This window comes from Rhinolophus sinicus, chromosome 1 (genome assembly GCF_057876585.1).
Source record: "Rhinolophus sinicus isolate RSI-liver-muscle chromosome 1, RSI-T2T, whole genome shotgun sequence".
Classification (NCBI taxonomy): domain Eukaryota; kingdom Metazoa; phylum Chordata; class Mammalia; order Chiroptera; family Rhinolophidae; genus Rhinolophus; species Rhinolophus sinicus.
The window spans coordinates 42,235,765-42,255,290 of record NC_142501.1 but is presented as its reverse complement, the minus strand read 5'-3'; the positions used below and the strand labels follow the sequence as shown (position 1 = coordinate 42,255,290).

General features: G+C 39.1%; 1 long non-coding RNA gene across 1 annotated transcript in view; it reads left to right on the top strand.

Annotated features, from left to right (window-relative positions):
* The first annotated feature begins 2,519 nt into the window (after positions 1-2,519).
* The window catches only part of LOC148759052 (uncharacterized), a 205,235-nt gene continuing 188,228 nt past the window's right edge, over positions 2,520-19,526 (top strand). The window contains exons 1-3 of the long non-coding RNA XR_016021352.1: positions 2,520-3,096; positions 8,359-8,422; positions 11,503-11,550. This is a non-coding gene — a long non-coding RNA (uncharacterized LOC148759052). The remainder of the gene's footprint in view (positions 3,097-8,358; positions 8,423-11,502; positions 11,551-19,526) is intronic.

The window sequence follows — 19,526 nt, the reverse complement described above, 5'->3', positions numbered from 1 at the left end:
TACCTTTTTTGTTTTTTAAATCAGGTATAAAATGCCCTTGGTCCTATTTCCTAACTAGGATGTCCCTGGACACACCAGAGGTCCTGGTTTCTGGGGAGTTAAGGAGGAGCTCTAATTCCCAAGGGATTTCTCCTGGCTCTCAGCTGGAACCTGCCCTGGCTGGGACTGTGTGGTGGCTGAAGATCCTTAATCCTTCCTCCTGGATGGCATATTAAAGCATGGCTGTTGGTGTTTCCTGCTTTACAGTTCAAGTCTGCAAATACCCCAAGGGAAAACCCAGAACTACAGTGAGTTCTCTGCCTGCCCACCCAGTCACAACTAAATCCCTGCCATCTTGGTACCTGCTTTCTTGAAGAGCATCTTCCCTCCCCCCCTTCTTTCTCTCAGTCAATAAGCAGGAAGCCATGGAATTTTTTCCCCCTCTTGGTTTAAACTGAGTACAAGGACTTGAAAATAGCTTCTCCTCAAAGCAATGAACATGAATCCCTGCTCCCGTCAGCACTCCACCAATTGAAGATCTTTAAGAGAAAAACCTTTGCTAAAAACTGTCAACCCTGGAATCATGTTTAAAGAGGATACTTGATGTTTTTCTCATCTAATTTGTATTATTTGCTGACTTCCTTTTCTGAGGGTTTTCTTCTGGGACTTGCCATTTTCTACATGGAGTTAATGATCTTCTGTGTCCTTGGTTTCCATACCTTTTGTTTGTTGCAGTTGTTACTCTGAATACTAATGTGACAGTAGTGACAATAACTACCCCTGAACTCGGCCATGGGCATTGGCTCCTCTCAACCAGCTCCCCTCCCATTTTCTTTAAAGCCCTGTGATGCTGTCATGCATAAAATTTGAATGACAACTAGGAACTTTGTTTTCACCTCCAAGTGCACTGTGTGTTTTTATTGGTGCCTGCGAGTTACATCCTTTGGTACTTCAGATACATGAAGTGATGATGATTTGCTGATTTGTTCCTGGTACAAATTCCTGGAGGGAATGCAGAAGAAGAGCAATAAAAATGATTAAGGGCCAGAGAGACTTGCCTTAGAGGGAAAACAAGGAGAACCAGATGTTGTTACGCATCGGTTGAATGATTTAAGGAGACTGTGGAAACCACTTATAAGCATTTGAGAGCTGTGATGATGGCAAGAGATGGGGAAGAAGAAAGACCAGCTGCTTTAGTGGAAGACAGGAGAATGTGCTGTTTATTTAGTGTTGGGCTGTGGAAACTCACCCAGAAAGTGTTGTAGAACCCATCATTTCAGACCCCAGAAACATGTAATAAAAGAGTGTGTGTGTATGTATACTTTTTTTTTCTTCTTGGAATTTTAAAGCTAAAATTGGTGTGCCCAGTTGGTAGTGAATGTATGCTGAGCTATCAGAGAGAGCTGGGTTTGGCTGGAAAGGGTGGCATTTGGTCCTCTGTACCTTGCCTTTAAGTTTGTAGACCTGTGTTTCTTATTGTCTTGGAACTGCCTGCCTTTATTTACCTGAGCTGCTTAGTAAATAGGCAGATCTCTGGGACCTCCTCCAGATGCAGTGAACTAAAATTTGTGGAGCTGGGTTTAGAGAATCTGTAGTTGTAGGATGCACTCCAGGGGATTCTTAGATATTTAGAATTAAGAACCATAGGGTATACATAGCACTTAATGATTTTAAGTATTTTACTTATATTAACTCACTTTAATCATAGCTACCCTATGAATTGTTCTATTATTATTTAAAGTAAATACATAAGGAAACTGAGGCACAGAGAGGTTAAGTTGTACCCAAATGAAACAACTAAGAAAGTTCAGAGTCAGGATTGCCTTTCACCTGGCAGTCTGGCTCCTTATTCCATGCGCTTAACTACCAACCCAGGTGGCATTCGTGAAGATAGTTAACTTTGAAATCCTATTGGCCTTATGGGATGGAACAGTAGGGGAAATGGTTTGCATTCCCCTTTATCAAAGGTGAATTCATCTTTTCTTTTTGTTTTTAAACAGGGGCTAATGAGTGATTCAAAGCCCTTTATGTCTGTGTGTGAAATGTATGAGAGCATGTAGTGTGTGGACCCTGAGAAAGGAGATACCTACTGAGAAGGGCTTCAGGTAGCTAACTGGGCTGAAATTTAAAAGCAGAGCCTAGCAGCCATTTCTAAACAGGGGCCTCTCACGCCAACTGCACTTCAGGGAGAAGCCTGTACTAAGCTGCCTGTCTCTCACATTGAACTGCAGTGTGTTTCTGCCATTTGAGTCAGCCCTTATAAAGGAGTTCCTGAAATAGTATTTCAACCAATAGGATTGAGACTTTCCCCTTTTATTGGAGCTGCACATCTATATCCCCATCAGCATCTTCACTAACCAATCAGAGAGGCTCCATTCTGAGCAATCAGAACAGTGATTTTTGGACCAAACTGGGAAGATTTGGAGTCTTCATTTGCATGAGAACAGACCAATCAGGGGTCAGGGGCGGGGACTTCTGTCTATTTAAGTCAGCTCTCCTCTGGCTCCGGGAGCGCATTCTCTTTCCACTGAAGACTGCGTTTCCCTGGTTGGAGCTGAAACACTGAAGATGAAACACTAAAGACATCTCCGCAGACCAGAGTGGAGAAGAGCAAGTAGAGCAGGGCAGGGCAGACCACAACAGACTGGCGTGTTGCAGAGAAGAGTTGTCTAGCTGGAGAGATCTAGGGCCTCCTCTCAGCCATGCTGTTTCACAGCCCCCATACGGTCTCATAACTCAGCTGTAACACTGTTGCGCTTTTCTTACAGCTGTGCTATGTCACAGCTGAGCTGTTGGCACTGAATAAAGTTTCTTTCTTTACTACACCCCAAATTGGGGATTCTTGTTAGTGTTGAATCAACACCAATGACCATGAGTTGACAAGTGAAACCAACTTTGAATGGAAAACCTTGGATTGATTATTTATTTTGACAGTAAAAGGCTGAGAGAACTTTAATTTTGATGAGTGGCACCTGCAGTTGAGACAGGGCGGAGCTTTTGTAAGGGTTTTGATTGCTTTTCCAAAAATTAGGTTGAGATTGCCTGTGTGCAAAAGTAGTTCAACTCTAAGGCCAACAGACTGGACCTCAAGGAAGCATTTTATATGTGCCTTTCCAGGTTAGTATCCTTTAAATTGTGAATCTTATACTGTCAACTTTGTATTATTTGACATTCTGTTTATCATCACTTCTACACATCTTTTAACTTTCACACTGTACCATGATATAGTAATAATGAGGCAAGATTTTGAAGTATGTTTTAAATTATCAGAGAAAGATGAAATTATATTCTTTATGTTTTAATGTTAAAAACTTCATCAGGAATTCAATAATTTATTTACAAATGTTTAGATACTGATCTTGGTATTGGGCATAAACTATTGAAGAAGACAGATGAAGTTCCTGCCCACAGGAACTTAATAATCTATTAGGTGGAACCACTGGTTAGTGAAATTGCTAATATTTACGAGTTTTTTGAATTTCAGAAATGGTGTTTTCATATGGCTCTATTTAATAGCAGGGAGAGGCTAACAACAAACAAATGCATACATGAATAGATAAGAAAAATAAAAGTGACAAGTGCTTGTGCCGGTTATCAAGCTCTTTGGCCTCCAAACCCTTATCTACTCTACCTTTCTCCACTCACTTTGTGTTGCTGAAGATGGGACTGCAAATCACATTTTTGCTTTGTCAGCTGGATCCCTATTTAGATCTACCAATGGAGAGAGAAGAGAGAGAGCCTGCAAGGCAGGGCAGGGGTGGGGTGAAGGGACTTGTTCCTTTCTATCTGCATCCTGTGCCTCCTATCTGCTGGTAGTTCCTGTAAATCTCACTTCCATCAGGCTTTTTCAGGCAGCAGCAGCAGCAGTGCCTCCCTGTAGCCTTTTCCTCTGAGGTCATAATTTCAGCTCTGCCAGGTCCGTATTCCAAGCTGGCTTCTTTTGAATAATTCCAACCCTTTCATTTGTTTCTCCAGCCCTAGCGTTGAAACCTACTTCCAGTAGTCGTACCTTAGCGTTCTCTTTTTGTCTTTCCAATTACCTAGTTAACAACTAGGTACCTAGTTAGCATAGGACATGCTCTCTTAAAATACTTAGTGGGGCTATGTCTGTCGCCTGGGTCTCTATTGAAGGAGTGCAGAGAATTAAAATAGGATGATGTGAGGGATGGCTACTTAAAACTGAACGATCAGAGAAGGACTCTGCTGAGATGATGTTTAAATTAAAGGATGAAAATGTGTGTGTGTGTGTGTGTGTGTGTGTGTGTGTGTGTGTGTTAGGCATTAAGGCAAAAGGCACAGCTAGTTCAAAGGCATTAAAGTGGGAGCTAGACGGGAAGCTTTGTCAAGCAGGGTAGGGAGTTTTAGTTTGATTGTAGAATAATCTATTTTAAGTTTTGAAAGCTCATTCTGGCTTTGTTTGGAAAACGGATTGCAGGGAGTGAGAATCAAAAGAGACAATTGGCTAGGAGGTGTTTGCTGTGGTCCAGGTGAGACGTGGTGATGGCTTCAATCAGATGATAGTAATAGAGATGGTGAGAAGTAAACAAGTTGGGTAAATGCTTTGGAGAAGTTAAAAGGACTTGATGAAGCATTAATGTGTGGGGTAAGGAAGAGAGAGGAGGAAAATTTGCAACAATGCATGTATGTGTGTGCATCATGTATGTATTAGTTCTCCATTAAGCCCGCTCACCCATCCACTCACACATACCCCACCCCCATATCCATACACTCACACATATAAGCACATATTCATGTAGGGGGAGGAAGAAATTTTTCTCTACCCCTTTAGGTTCTACCAGCTGGTCTAATTAAATCAACATGAGAGATTAACAAGATAAAATAACCAAATTTGATTACATACGTGTATATAGGAACCTCACGTATATAAAAGAGTGAGAGATAGTTAAAATGAGGTATATATGACATTCTGAACTAAGGATGAGGTAAGATGCCGTGGGGCTTCAGAAGGGAGAAAGGTCATTTTCAGGCCCGTAAGAAGAGCAGATGTTTAATAATTAGAAGTTTGCACTGCCCTAGAGATATGTCATAAAAAATTATTTCTGGTGACAACTCTTATTATGGGCAAAGTCCCAAATTAAATTCTTTTAGAGACAGGTAAATGTTTCTTGTGAGCCTGCAGGTTCTCTATTGCCTTCAGCTTAAAGTAATCCACATGCCAAAGTGGCACGTCTTGGGAGGCCTGTTCTGAACCCCTCCACTCACACATTGGAGGCTTCCATTCAAGATGACATGGACTCATCAATCACTACTCTTTGCAAATCCTACTAGACGACCTTACTGGGCTTTCATCTAGTTCACATTGCTCCCTCTTGTACGCAGCTCTTAAGAAAACTGAGTTACGCAGAGACTATGCCAACATACAATTGACTCAAATCTCACTGCTGAGCTCTGGTGCTAGTACCTATCCAATATTTACTTTTTCTGGCCTTTGGTGGACACACAATTACTTTAATTGATTCCAGTGAGAATGGAAATGACAACAAAGGTCTCTTCTATTCCCATTAAATTGACTTGCTAAACAATATCTTGGAATGTTCAAACTTCTGTACTTTGCAAGTTATGCACGTCAGGTATTTAGCATAAGCATGTGCCATATGTAAACCCTAGACTTGCACATTCTCAAATCATTTGGCACAGAGGAGGTGTTTGCATAAGAGAACATGTCAAGGGCATGAGAATAAAGACTTGACTATTGTTTTGGTAAAATCCTTTAGAGTGTAGACAGTATAGGCAACTTTAGTGAGCGTGTATATACTCTTCTCTCCACCTCCTACCCCCATCATCTACATGTACACCGTGTTTCCCCGAAAATAAGACCTAGCAGACAATCAGCTCTAATGCATCTTTTGGAGCAAAAATTAATATAAGACCCAGCCTTATTTTACTATAATGTAAGACCAGGTCTAATAATATAATATAATATAATATAATATAATATAATATAATATAATATAATATAATAATTAATAATATAATATAATATAATGTAATGTAATATAATATAATACTGGCTCTTATATGAATATTTTCTCCAAAAGATGCATTAGAGCTAATGGTCCAGCTAGGTCTTATTTTTGGGGAGACAGGGCATTTCCCAGTTGGGGATTTATATTCTGTTAAAAAAAAATCTAAGACAACCTTTAGAAGTTTCTCTGTTCAACATTTCTATCTCAGGAAAAAAATTTTTTTGAAGAGTCTGAACAATAGGCTTCTCTTTTTCTTTAGTATATTTGTAATCTTAAAATTCAGCTACTTAGGTGAGTGGGAATTTATTTTAGTAGGCTTTTAATCAAAATTCTAAATAGTTATGGTTTTGCCTATCCCTCTAAATCTCAGCTGCAGCTACTGATAAAAATTTTGATGGCCTAAGGATTCCCTTGGTAGGTGGTAATTAGGTGACATGTACAGATGCATAATATGGAAAGTTGGTTCCTGGTGGCACTCAGGGTGAGAGGACACGTTCATGCTTGGTTTGTCCCAGTTATAGGTATATCACAGAAGGACAAGCTCTGTGATTTTTGCCTCATCTCTGGTTGCTGTGACTGACCCACAAGCACTGCAGGACTTGTCTTTGAAAATTCAGCAGTTTCGGGAGAGCCTGACGGTGTGAGATCAGGAGTAGGAGGGCTGGGAGTGCATTACGTGTGGGGTGAGGGGAGGAACTGGGTCAGCAACTGCCAATTACTGTTTGTGTGAAACCAGAGTTTCTTGAAATAGTATCGTACTGCATTTGCATTTATGTCCTACAATTTGGTTTAGGACAAAAAATGATATGTACTCAAATATACAGAATAACATGTTGGGAGTAATTTTTTAACTTACTGATTGATCAGCTGTATCTTTATAAATAACAGATTCCCTCTACTTTCCTCATGGTATTGTTTGGAATTCTTTGAATGCGAGAATCACATATTCTGTTTTTAGCTTTCGTATTTTTGTACAACAAATAGCACTTTACACTGCCTAGTGGCTCTTGTGTTGATGTACACTTGTGACAAAATTGTCTGCAGGAATCATGAACTTTTGTTATAGTGTTGCTTATTGCTATTGCTCTGTTCATACTGAAGTGGTAAGTATAATTAGAATATGGGATAATAGAACAAAAATAAAGTAAAAGCTAAATTGATCTTTTTTTCCTCTCAAAATCAAATGTTCCACTTGACTTGAAATAATATGTGATAAGCAGGGAAAAAAAACAACAACAAAAATCCTCCACCCTAGTTTTTTATATTTGTAAATCATAAGCTGGATATACTTGATAGCTTCCCTTTATTAGTGTTCAAAATGGCCTTTGTTGTCCTCCCAGCAGCAACTGCTTTTCTAATTAACAACCATTATCATTATAAGTAAGAAGCAGGGCCACAGTTTTTATTGCAGAAACTTTAAAATCCTAGATGTTTTAAGCAGCAAGCATCTTTTGAGTTGTCTATCATGCTGAGTTATTCTTGTTCTTAAATTTATGCATTTCCCTCACTCTTCCTTTATATTTACAGTATTTTAATGCAGAACTATAAATGCTCTCTAATCACCAGAGGAAGTAAAGATAACATTCTTTAAATTAGAAAAACAGAATTGTGTGCCCTAGTTGTCTAGAAAGTGTAGCTGTTCTACCTCAATGACCTTCCTTTGATCATGCACCAAGATGGCATTAGGAGGCCACTCTTTTTTTCCTCACAGTACCCACAGGTAACTTACACTATGCCAGCTGAGTCACATGCATTGCTGAGAGAACCAAAGACTATATAAGGGAAACATGGGACACAGTTGTGAAAGAACAAGTTTTCCTAAAATTGCCTGAACATGGACCTGCTATTGTGACATGAGACTAGTTCTCCTTTCTCTCCTCTCTTCTACAGTTGCCTTTCCCTCAGTTTACAAATATAAGACATGCCTCTACCTAGAGTGCTTTTGTGCTACAAGTATACAAAATGCCATCACCCCAGACAAGCTCATAACTTGAAATACTGGTGTCAGCAAACCCTTCTTTTATTAAGCACCAACAACCCAACAAGAGCTTTGTGTTTCTCCTGCTATATTCTTGTGTCTGTAAAGATAAAGTGTGGTATTGGAAACAGGACCCAGGCAGACCTCAGAGACATGGCGGGTTTGGTTCCAGACCACAATAAAGCAAACTGTTATCTTTTTGCTGGTGGAGGGTCTTGTCTTCAATGTGTAAGAAATGGAACATCTGTGAAGTGCAATAAAACAAAATGCAATAATATGAAGTGCGCCTGTGTTTTGACCCATGTCAGTATTGGCATGAATGGAATTTAGAAGGGAACTGGGTGTTATAGGGATTGCTGAAAATGTTCATTTGAATTAAAAAGATGAAGTCAGCTTTTTTCTTTTTCTTAACAGGAAGAAGCCTTATTTGGCCGATTGAGTTGATAACGAAGAATGACTTTGCGTGTTAAACTGTATGGTGAGTATTTTCCGCAAATTGAATAAACTAATCCACAACTCCAAGGGTTTGATGAAAGTATACCCAAAGCACGTGTTTGGGAGACAATTTTTCATGAATAGCTTATGTTCTAGAAGAATCTGAGCCTTCTCAGGAAGGGAAATGTTTTAGTAGCAAGCAGCCTTGGAAGCTAGAGATAGTGCAAGCCTCAGGAGTGATTTAAAAACATTCCTCGCTCTCTGAATATGTTGGTTAAATAAGGTACTTTTAAGTAAAAGAGTAAGGGGTGTAAACAATAATATTTTGTTAAGTCTTGGCAAAAGCTTTTTTATATACTTCCTCAAAACTGAAAAGGGGAATGACTCTAAGAACAGGGCAGCAAGTCATTTTGCAAGTATGGTGGGTTCCAATTACTTGCTTTCAGTAAAATGAGATGAGGTTCTGTTGAGCTGTTAGCTGATACTTTAACAAATGTATGTTAGAAAATAGATCATTATATAATTTTTGCATATAACATAGGAGGTGTTCAAAAAATTGAGTCATTGCTATAACACAACTCCTCTTTCCACGTTCACTAGCTCATGTGAACAATCTAGAGGGAAAAACCAGAGGTAGAGTTGATAGTGCATGCTCTCTCCAAGCAATGAGTAAGTGAACTCAGACACAAAAAGTAAAACAAAACCAAACCCAAAACACTCAAAATAGCCACACTCATCTTATTAAGACATGCATATTTTATATTTAATATTTATTTATAAAGATTGTGATATATTTATGTTATGTTGATTGTGTATTAATAATAATCATAATGACAACTTCATCCAAAATAATTCTTAACATTTTAAAGCCATATGGTTAAAAGAAAAAAATTAAATTTATGTGCATATTTTGATGCAGAGAAGTAGGACAATCAACAAAAGAATTTCAAGCATGAAAATATGTCACAGTAAGAAAAAATGCTGAGAGGATAAATGGAGTGGAAATATAAGTTTCCCGAGGAAAAAAGGATATAAAATGAGGTTGTTCACATTTATGGAAATAGAAGATAATGGGCTTTAATTGTTATTGTAGTTAGATGCCATGGTGTACATACCAGTATAAAGTGGTGATGTCACTTTTATTTTATAATGCCAGCATTTAGGATACACTGGAAATAACATCCTTTCAACCAATTAAAATTATGATGACAAAACTTAGGTATTGATTTAAAAAGGTGAAATTGAATACATAATTGAAAAAATTATTTTAGGAAATACATGAGGAGAACAGACGAAAGACCACTCCTTTAAGTTCTACAGGATGTCCTATGACATTCTCTGTAGGCAGTGTCTTCCTTTTTTTAAAGTATAGGCCATAGACTATATTATACCTCTGGTAACTCATTTGTTTTTAGTCCAGTTAAAAATCTGTGCTAGTGGTAGTATGGGGACATTATTGGAAGAAAGAACATGAATAGGGCAGGTCACGCTCCCAGGTCCAAGCTTGCAGAGGGGAGTGCATTAAACCTTAGGAGGTTGGGCAATATGATCACAAGCTGATAGAATTTAGATTGGAGACTAAGAAAGGCAAATATCCTATTAGTAAAATGACGTTTTAAATAGGTTTTAACACACTCTGGCAGTAATTGAAAAGAATCTATGAAGACAAGATAGAAGAGCAAAGTAGTTGGAGAGTTGGACATTTATTTTGGGAAAGATGTTAGAGATGGCTATTCATGGAAGATGGGAGCGGGGTAGGAAGGAGGTGAGAAAATTTGAGGAATCAAGTTACACTAGGAAATGAAAAACAGAAAACTCATTTAAGTAAACCCTATTTCAGGTTTCTGAGGAGAACATGAAATAGGAAAAAAGATACATTTTTGTGGATGATAAAGGGATGGAAAAATATACAGAGGGTGCCAAAAAAAATGTATACACATTTTAAGAAAGGAAAAAACTGTATTAAAGTTGTAATACTCAATATACACTGATAACAAAAGATGAATACAAGTCATGTGTATACATTTTTTGGCACCCCTGGTATATGTACACACACAAAAAGATTATAGAGAGAAAGGGAGTAATGGGAAATAACTCTTTATGGTTAAGTGCTGAACAAAAGCTGACCATAAATGATACCAGAAATGATGGTCTATCTATCTATCTATCTATCTATCTATCTATCTATCTATCTATCTATCTATGTCTTTTTCATGTTTTATTGATATATATTGACATACAACATTGTATAAGTTTAAGGTATAATATAATTTGATATATGTATATATTGTGAAATTATTGCAATAAGTTTAGTTAGCCTGGTGTAGTTACAATTTTTTCATTGTGATGAGAACTTTTAAGATCTACTCTTTTAGCAACTTTCAAATATGCAGTGTAATATAGTTAACTATAGTCACCAAGCTATACATTATATACCCAGGATTTATTTATCTTATAACTAGAAGTTTGTACTTTTTTCCCATTGGTCTTGTTGTAATTCCTAGTACCTCACAACTTAGCACTTCTTATAATACAATTAATTTCACCTATCGAAACATGACATTGAAGACTTTTCATCGTGTGGCCCCAATTTCCCTTCCAGCTTTGCTTTCTATAGTCCTCCTTCAGTTCTTTCATTCACTTAATTCTCTTGCCACTTTATGCTTCCCCTTCCACAAACACCCCATATTATTGTAGGCCCCTGTTCCTTTGTTCCTCTTGCTTACTTTGCCTGGAATGTACCTTTTTCTTTCTGGTCTTGAACGTATGTTTCCTTCACATCTGCTTTTTGAAATACTCCTCATCTGTCCTAAGTCTCAGTTCACAGGCCAGCTCTTCCTTGAAGCCCTCCCAGATCTCCCAGTCTAAATGAATCTCTTCCTTCTGTATTTTCCCTTGGCGTTTAGTTCCCTTTATGATGTGTGCAGTTTCCAGGTGTCGTGACTCCCCCTTGGATCTTAAACTCCTTGCACAGTACCTGACAAATAGGTGGTACTTAAAAAAATTGTTCACTAAACATTATAACACTCATTTGTTGAACTGATGAAGTTCACTAATCGAATCACAGTGTGTGCCTGGTGTAGACATACCGTCGTGGTTGATTGCTGGCACCTTGTTTTTCAGAAATCTGACTGCCTCCTCCTAGAGGACCCGGAAAAAGTAGGACACAAGGTAAGTGTTCAATAAATGCTTGGTGCTTATACTGAATGTACAGAGCTGGCTGAAGGGGCCAGATGAACAGCTCCATCTCAGTGCGTTCACTCACATCAATTGGTTTTAGATCCGGCATCAGTGCTAGCAGCTCTCACACTGTTTTCCTCTCTGAGTCTCTGTGCCATGAGACATTACAATCTCTGTAGCAGAAAACATTCAGCTGGCACCTTCTGCTGCTGCTGAGGCTTCCCTGTAGCTCCTAACTGGACTGTGGGGTGACAGGCAGTGCTTCAGGGTGTCATGAGAGAAGGAGCCATGCTTGCCCAGTTTGTGATGGCCTCGTTCCAGTTTGCTACACCCGGGAGCTCTTGCAGGTCGTGGTGTTCTCTGTGTTTGTTCCGCCCCGTGTGCAATGAGGAGTGTTCATCCAGACCAGGCAGCTGGCTTTGCTCCAGGACCTCATTGCTGGTGAGCCTGGTCCTCTGTGTGACCTTCAGGAGGCCTTGCAGGTGACGCTGAGCTCAGTGCCCAGGAGCCCGTGTGTACACGCAGCCGACCTGGGCCTCTCAGGTTCTCTGCTCACGATCATGGCCTTCCAGACTGTGAATCGGGTGGGTCGTGACACCGTGGTGACACCATACTCCCCTTGCCCATCTGCTTGAATCATGCCAGCCTTCCTGATGTCCTACTTCCTCTCAGCTTCATGGATCAGTGGGATGTGTGTGTTCTAGCAGCCGCACTATGGGAATAGCTTTCAGCGCTCCGCTCCCAATGAAAATATTCAGCTATGTACAGAGTTTTCCTGATTGTTCCAATTTTCTTTTGCCAGATTATAAGCTACATAACACTTAGTAGATTAAAAATATTTTATTCTGTATCTGTGATTCTGTTGGATCTGGAATTCAGGGCACAGGAAGGATGATTCATATTTGCCTGTGTTTTTGGGGGCCTCAGCTATGCTGCTTCCAATAGCTGAGGGTGGGGACAACTGGAGCCAATGGGGCCTAGTTGGATTTCTTACATGAAGGTCCAGGACTTTAAGAGTTAGTTGCCAAGACATAGGAAATGGAAGCTGCCAGTTTATTATGGTCTGGGCTTGTAAACTCAGTCATAAGCGAGTCACAGGGCCAGCTCAAGTTCAGGGGTTGAATACTGGGAGGAGCTGGTTTACTGGGATCTCTATGGAGATAAGCTTTCACATTATTATAGGTTGGTATAGAGTTTCTCTGCATGTATGCCTGGGTATCAGTACACATGTGTATATATAATTAACTTAATTTCATATAGATTTATAATGAATAAGTTTATTAATCTAATAAAGGGAGCAAAAAATAGCATCCATTTAAACCTTAATATTGATGACATCCACAAGTTACCTAAGGAAAGTTAACTCATTGGTTTGTGGCCCCACCTTTGAAAACTTTTTTGTTTTTCAATTACAGTTGACATTCAATATTATTTTAGTTTCAGGTGTATAGCTTAGTGTTTAGACATTTATATACCTCACGAAGTGGTCCCCCCTTATGTCTAGTCTCCCCTTGGAACCACGCATAGTCATTGACTGTATTCCCGACGCTGTGCTTTATATCCCAGTGACTATTTTGTAACTGCCAATTTGTGCTCCTAATCTCTTCACCTTTATCACCCAGCCCCTCAATACCCCTCCCATCTGACTACCATCAGTTTGTTTTCTGTATCTCTGAGTCTGTTCCTGTTTTGTTTTTTGTTAATTTTGTTCTTTAGATTGCACATATAAGTGAGATTATATGGTATTTGTCTTTCTCTGTCTGATTTATTTCACTTAACATAATACCCTCTATGTTTATCCATGTTGTCACAAATGGTAAGATTTCATTCTTTTTTATGTAATAATCCATTGTGTATATTTGTATGTACCACTTCTTCTTTACCCAATTATCTATTGATGGGCACTAAAGTTGGTTCCATATCTTGGCTATTGTAAATAATGTTCCAGTGAACATAGGGCTGCACATGTCTTTTCACATTAGTGTTTTGAATTTCTTCAAATAAATACCCAGAAGTGGAATTGATGGGTCATAAGGTAATTCTACTTTAATTTTTTTGAGGCACCTCCATACTGTTTTCTATAGTGGCTGCACCCATTTGCAATCCCACCAATAGTGTACAAGGATTCCCTTTTTTCCACATTGTTACCAACACTTGTTGTTTGTTGATTTATTTATGATAGTCATTCTGACAGATGTGAGGTGATCTCTGATTGTGGTTTGAATTTGAGTTTCTCTGATGATTAGTAACTTTGAGCCTGTTGGCCATCTGTGTGTCCTCTTTTGAGAAGTATTTATTCAGGTCTTCGGCCCATTTTTAAATTGGATTGTTTGTTTTTTGGCACTAAGTTGTATGAGTTCTTTATAAGTTTTGGATATTAACTCCTATCGGATGTATCGTTGGTGAATATCTTCTCCCATTCAGTAAGTTGTCTTTTTGTTTTGTTGATGGTTTCCTTTTCTGTGCAAAATCTTGTTAGTCTGATGCAGTCCCAATTGTTTATTTTTTCTTTTGTTTCCCTTGCCCAAGGAAATATATCAGAAAAAATATTACTAACAGCAATGTCAAAGAGTTTACTACAATTTTTTTTTCTAGGAGTTTTATGGTTTCGGGTTTTACATTTAAGTCTTTAATCCATTTTGAGTTTATTCTTGTATACTGTGTAAGAAGGTAGTCTAGTTTCATTTTTTTGCATGTATCTGTCCAGTTTTCCCAACACCATTTATTAAAGAGATTATCTTTACCCCATTATATATTCTTGCCTCTGTTGTAGATTAATTGACCATATAGGCATGAGTTTATTTCTGGACTCTCTATTCTGTTCCATTGATCTATGTTTCTGTTTTTATGCCAGTACCATGCTGTTTTGATTACTATGGCCTGGTAGTATAGTTTGACATCAGGTATTGTGATACCTCCAAATTGTTCTTTCTTACGATTGCTGTGGCTGTTTGGGATCTTCTGTGGCTCCATATAAATTTTAGGATTATTTGTTCAAGTTCTGTGAAAAATGCCATTGGTGTTTTGATAGGGATTGCATTGAATCTGTAGATTGCTTTGGGTAGTATGGACATTTCAGTGAGTTTAATTCTTTCTATCCATGAGCATGGTATATGCTTCCATTTATATCTTCTTCAATTTCTTCCTTCAGTGCTTTATAATTTTCTGAGTATAAGTCTTCTACCTCCTTGGTTAAATTTATTTCTTGGTATTTTATTATTTATTTTTTGATACAGTGGTAAATGGGATTGTTTTCTTAATTCCTCATTCTGATAGTTGGTTATTGGTATATAAAAATGCAACTGATTTCTGAATATTAATTTTGTATCCTGCTACTTTACTAAATTCATTTATCAGTTCTAACAATTTTTTGGTTGGATTTTTACGGTTCTCTTATATATTGTATTCTGTCATCTGCAAATAATAACAATTTTACTTCTTCCTTTCCTATTTGGATGCCTTTTATTTCTTGTCTGATTGCTGTGGCGAGGATTTCCAGTACAATGGGAATAAAACTGGTGACTGGGAAATAAAACTGAGAATAAAAAAGACATCCTTGTCTTTTTCCTGATCTTAAGAAAAATGCTTTTAGCTTTTCACCATTGAGTATGATATTAGCTATGTGTTTGTTATATATGGTGGCCCCACCTTCTTAATCTGAAAGAGAATGGAGGAAAGACACTGATATTTATTGAGCACGTCCAATGTACCCTGTGATTTTTGTACGTTATCCCATAATACAACAATTATATGAGGTGTCTTAATATGTAAAGATAAGAACAATAAGGAGGTGATTGCGAAAATGACCACAGATCCTTTCCTTACCATGGAAAGGGAGATTCTTTTTCTTTAGCCTGGCATCCTTCTCTGCTTTGTCCAATAGAATGCAATGCAACTGACAATGGGGGACGTTCTGGGCTTGGACCACAGGAGGTTTTGTGCATACCTGTTCTCGCTCTTTGAACTTTGTTACTACCATGTGAACAAGCCCGTGTCACCTGCTAGAGGATGAGAAGAGGAGAGACCACAGGGAACAAAGATGAACTGTCCTATCTGAGGCCTCAGACATGGGAGAGAGGCCAGCCCAAATCGGTATCAACAAACAGTGGAGTGCAGATTCATGAGTGAGCCCAAAGAATCAGAAGTGACACCCAGCTGAAGTATAACCAAATTGCTGACCAACACAATTCTGTGGTAAATCAAATTTTTTAAGCCACTAAATGTTGGGGTGATTTAATATTCAGTAAAAGCTCACTGATCCATGAGCTCAGAGAGCTTGAAATAAAATTGCATCCATGGGTTTTCAGCTAAAAAGCACTTAAAACTTATTATAATGACAGTTACTTATAACAGTGGAAGGTATCACTAAGCCTTGTGTCGTATGTATTTGAGCTGAACTCCTGTGTGTTGTTTGCACTTGCTTGTACAGTTTTCCATGAGCTTATATTGGCAGGTCTGAATCTTAAAAAGATTTAGGCAAAATATAGCCACTAAATTAATGACACATGTGCAAAAGTTTGGATTTACTCAGAGGAGGCATGGAGAATTCTGCCGACCTGGCAACACATAAGTTTGTAAGTGTTGACGGTCTCCTTTGGTTTATGATACATTTGCGTACCTTTGTTGTTTTCTTATCACCGTTTTTTAAATTGAAAATACTTTCTTAAAAATGTGTGGAATATCTGGAGCACACTTGAAGACTGTAAAGTTTCTACAGAACACAGTTTAAAAACTTGTGACCTCAAATGTTAACATTACTTACCCAAAAGTTATTTGTACCCGATTCTAACTTTTTCAAGACTAGTTAATGAAGTACCGACCAAAAATTTCATGTCACTAAGTGTCCAGGATTTTAGAGAACGTCTGAGCCTCAGTGGATGGAGTCTGGACCGTTCATCTTGAGTGGAAAATTCTTAAATGCACCCTTACTGTGATCTAAGCTCTGTTCTGGGTACTGGTGAACTGTTTCAGTAACATCTTCCCACTGGCTGCTGTTCTTCACTGTAGGCTGCTAAACCCGTAATGTGCAGCTGAGAGAGGGTAATGTCTAGAGTTTGTCATCACAGATGCCTTTGGTTTGTCTGTGATGCAGGGATGGAAAATATTGATGAGCAAGTTTTTGGGGGTAGTTTTAATATCAAGTGGCCCCACAGATAGCTAAATTGTGTTTAAGTCTCTATTCTCAGCTTATTTTAAACTGCTTAAATTTGGGGAATGTCTGTGATCTTGGGAGTGAAACAAATGAGAGCCAAATCAAATGGGAAGAGTAGGTTGATTCATCTTTGTACGTGATCGACGAGGTCACTGGGTATTTTGTGAGTAGCTAGCTTGGAAGTTTCCTGCCTCCTCTATCCAGAACAACCGCAAGGGATTTAGGCAGCTGGACCCATTTGCAAACCAGTAAACTACGTTTTTAGACCACTAGACCACAGTGGGAAGATGCTAGCCTGTTTGACGCTGGTTTCCTGCCCATAAGTTAATTAATAGGGCCGAGCTGGACTGTTTGCTCAGCCCCAGGGAGAGAACAGGTGGTAACCACTCCTGCTTCATTGACTGAGCACATTGACGGCAAAGAGCAGTTTGCTCGAAGCCAATGGTTTTGTTTTGGTTAATATTTTGTTTTATTTACTTTTAAAATCAGTGAAGGTAGATAAAGGATATTTTCTTTCTGCTGCCCTAGCAATGCATAGGCGACATATAGAAGTCCATAATTGCAAAAAAGAAAAATAAGTGCTGGTACTAGGTAGCTGTTTAATTTGTGAAGGAGAAAGATTTGCGTTTATACCCAAACCCCTTTTTGCCTTTCAGTGTAGCAAATCCACCCTTGAGCTAGAACCAGCTAATATTTTAGCTTTCAAATTTTAGCATTATCTAAAACTGGATCATACTAGAAAAAAGATAGGGAATGGAAGAATTGGGGACATGCTTATTTAGATAATAACAATAGTAATTAGAGCATTGTAATTGTATGATTCTTTATGGTTTTAAAAATATAGATGATGTCATTTGACTTTTTTCCCTATGAACTGAACAGGGCAGGCGTTTCCCCCGTTTTAGAGCTGAAGACAATGAGGTGAGATGATTGCTGCTGGTTGGTTTCTGGGACACAAACTCTGGGATAGAATTTAGTGTGCAGGATGATTATAAGGAGTGTCCTTAATATTAATATAGGGAGTAGGAGGAAGCAGGATTGGGCAGAAGGAATTATTGGCATGTGACACAGGCCCCATGACCCCATGGAGAGCTCTCTAGCTAGAATGGCCCTTTAAGAGTTGTCCTGTATTAGGTTGCGATGGCCAGGCCATTAATCAGTCATTGGATGCGGATCACTCTGGGAGGGGACACGACCTTGGGCAAGGCAGCACTCTGTCTCTAAGGCAATCACTGAACAGTTTGCCAGCAGCACTCTTATGAGCATTAGGTGAGTTCTTTCCTGGAGGGAGATTTGGGTCGTCCACTCCTCATGATCCTTGAATCCAATTTTTCCTGTGAATTCTGGGATTGACTATTTCAGGATTCCAGTGGACCTCTTTCTGAGGGAAACTTGGAAGATGAATGAGATGAAAGTATAGCCTCACTGTTGGAGCTGGTCTCAGGGCCGCAGTTGCCACTCCTGTCCCTCCTCAGTACCCATTCTAGATTCCTCTTACATTCAGCTGGCATCTCTGCCCGTCTTAGTGGTTGACGTGGTTGCAGGACTCAGACCCCTATTACCCAGGAATCTGAGCCCTGATCACAATGTGGTTCTAAGCTACGCTTGTCCAATTACAATGAAACATTGGGCAAGGGAGCTCCAAAAGCACTCTGGTGGGTTACCTGGACTCCAAATGTATTCCGCTCTGTTTCTATTGTGCAGCAGCAGCCCTACCTCTTCTTTATGATCAAGGGCAATTACTCCTGCTTAGAATGGTGACTCTTCTTCTTGTCTGCTGGTCCCTTGGCACAAGGAGTCTGAAGTGCCCAGACAGCAGTTATAGCTAATCAATGGGATTCTTTGCATATCCTTTGGCAGACGTAGGGAGGAAGAGAGAGACTGAGGATGGGAAAGAGAAAAACAGAGATATCCCATTGACTGGGGCAGCAATCTGGGACCACAGGGGCCAGGCCAGGACGCGTGTCCCAGGACTATGCAGACTGATGGGTGCTGGCTCCCAGGAGGTAGATACTGCCCTGAGATCTGTCGCTATGATAACTTGGCATGAAGAGTAAGAGTAATCAACACTTTCAAAGATCTCTCTTGTAGCCTGCGTGTTTTGATCACATAGGGAAAGCTCCTGTTTTGGTCACATGTCATAATCATGTTGATGTAATTTATAGCTTAGGATCACCAACGAAATTTTGCTACATACACATCCTCTGCTTCTAGCTCTTTATGCCACATGTCCTTGTTCTTCTCTAGAGTCTGACATGTATTGTTGTTAGGGCTTTCGTAAAACCCCTTACACCTTCCCACTGTGGAGCCCCTTGGCAGGTACTTCAGCTGTGACTAATGCATCTAAATAGGTGATGTCCAATAAGGGATGCTGACCTTGGAGCCTGTTTGCCTCCTTCAGTGACGCGGCTGGAGAAAACGGCCCCAAATACTTTTGGGTGTTGCCTATTACAATACTGCAGAGGCTCAGTTTATTAACTTCATTGTCGTATATCATATTCAAACTATGGCACAACTTTATTTAGTAGCCCATTTAACTAAAAAAAAGTGTTTAAAGGTGTTTTAATGAGTAGAGTATTGATAAGAATGTCTTGACTAAGCATATTAGAAGTTGAATATATATTGAAAATTTCTTTCCCTATTAAACCCAAAAATAGCAACCATTAGAAAGGCTGACTCTAAATCAGTAATTACAAGGCAAAATCACTTTGGGTATATATATTTTTTCATGGTTGACTTATTCTCCGACTTTGTCAGATGAAGAATTTTACTTTAAAAATATTCCTTTTTTTTTTTCCCCAACATTTCCCACTTC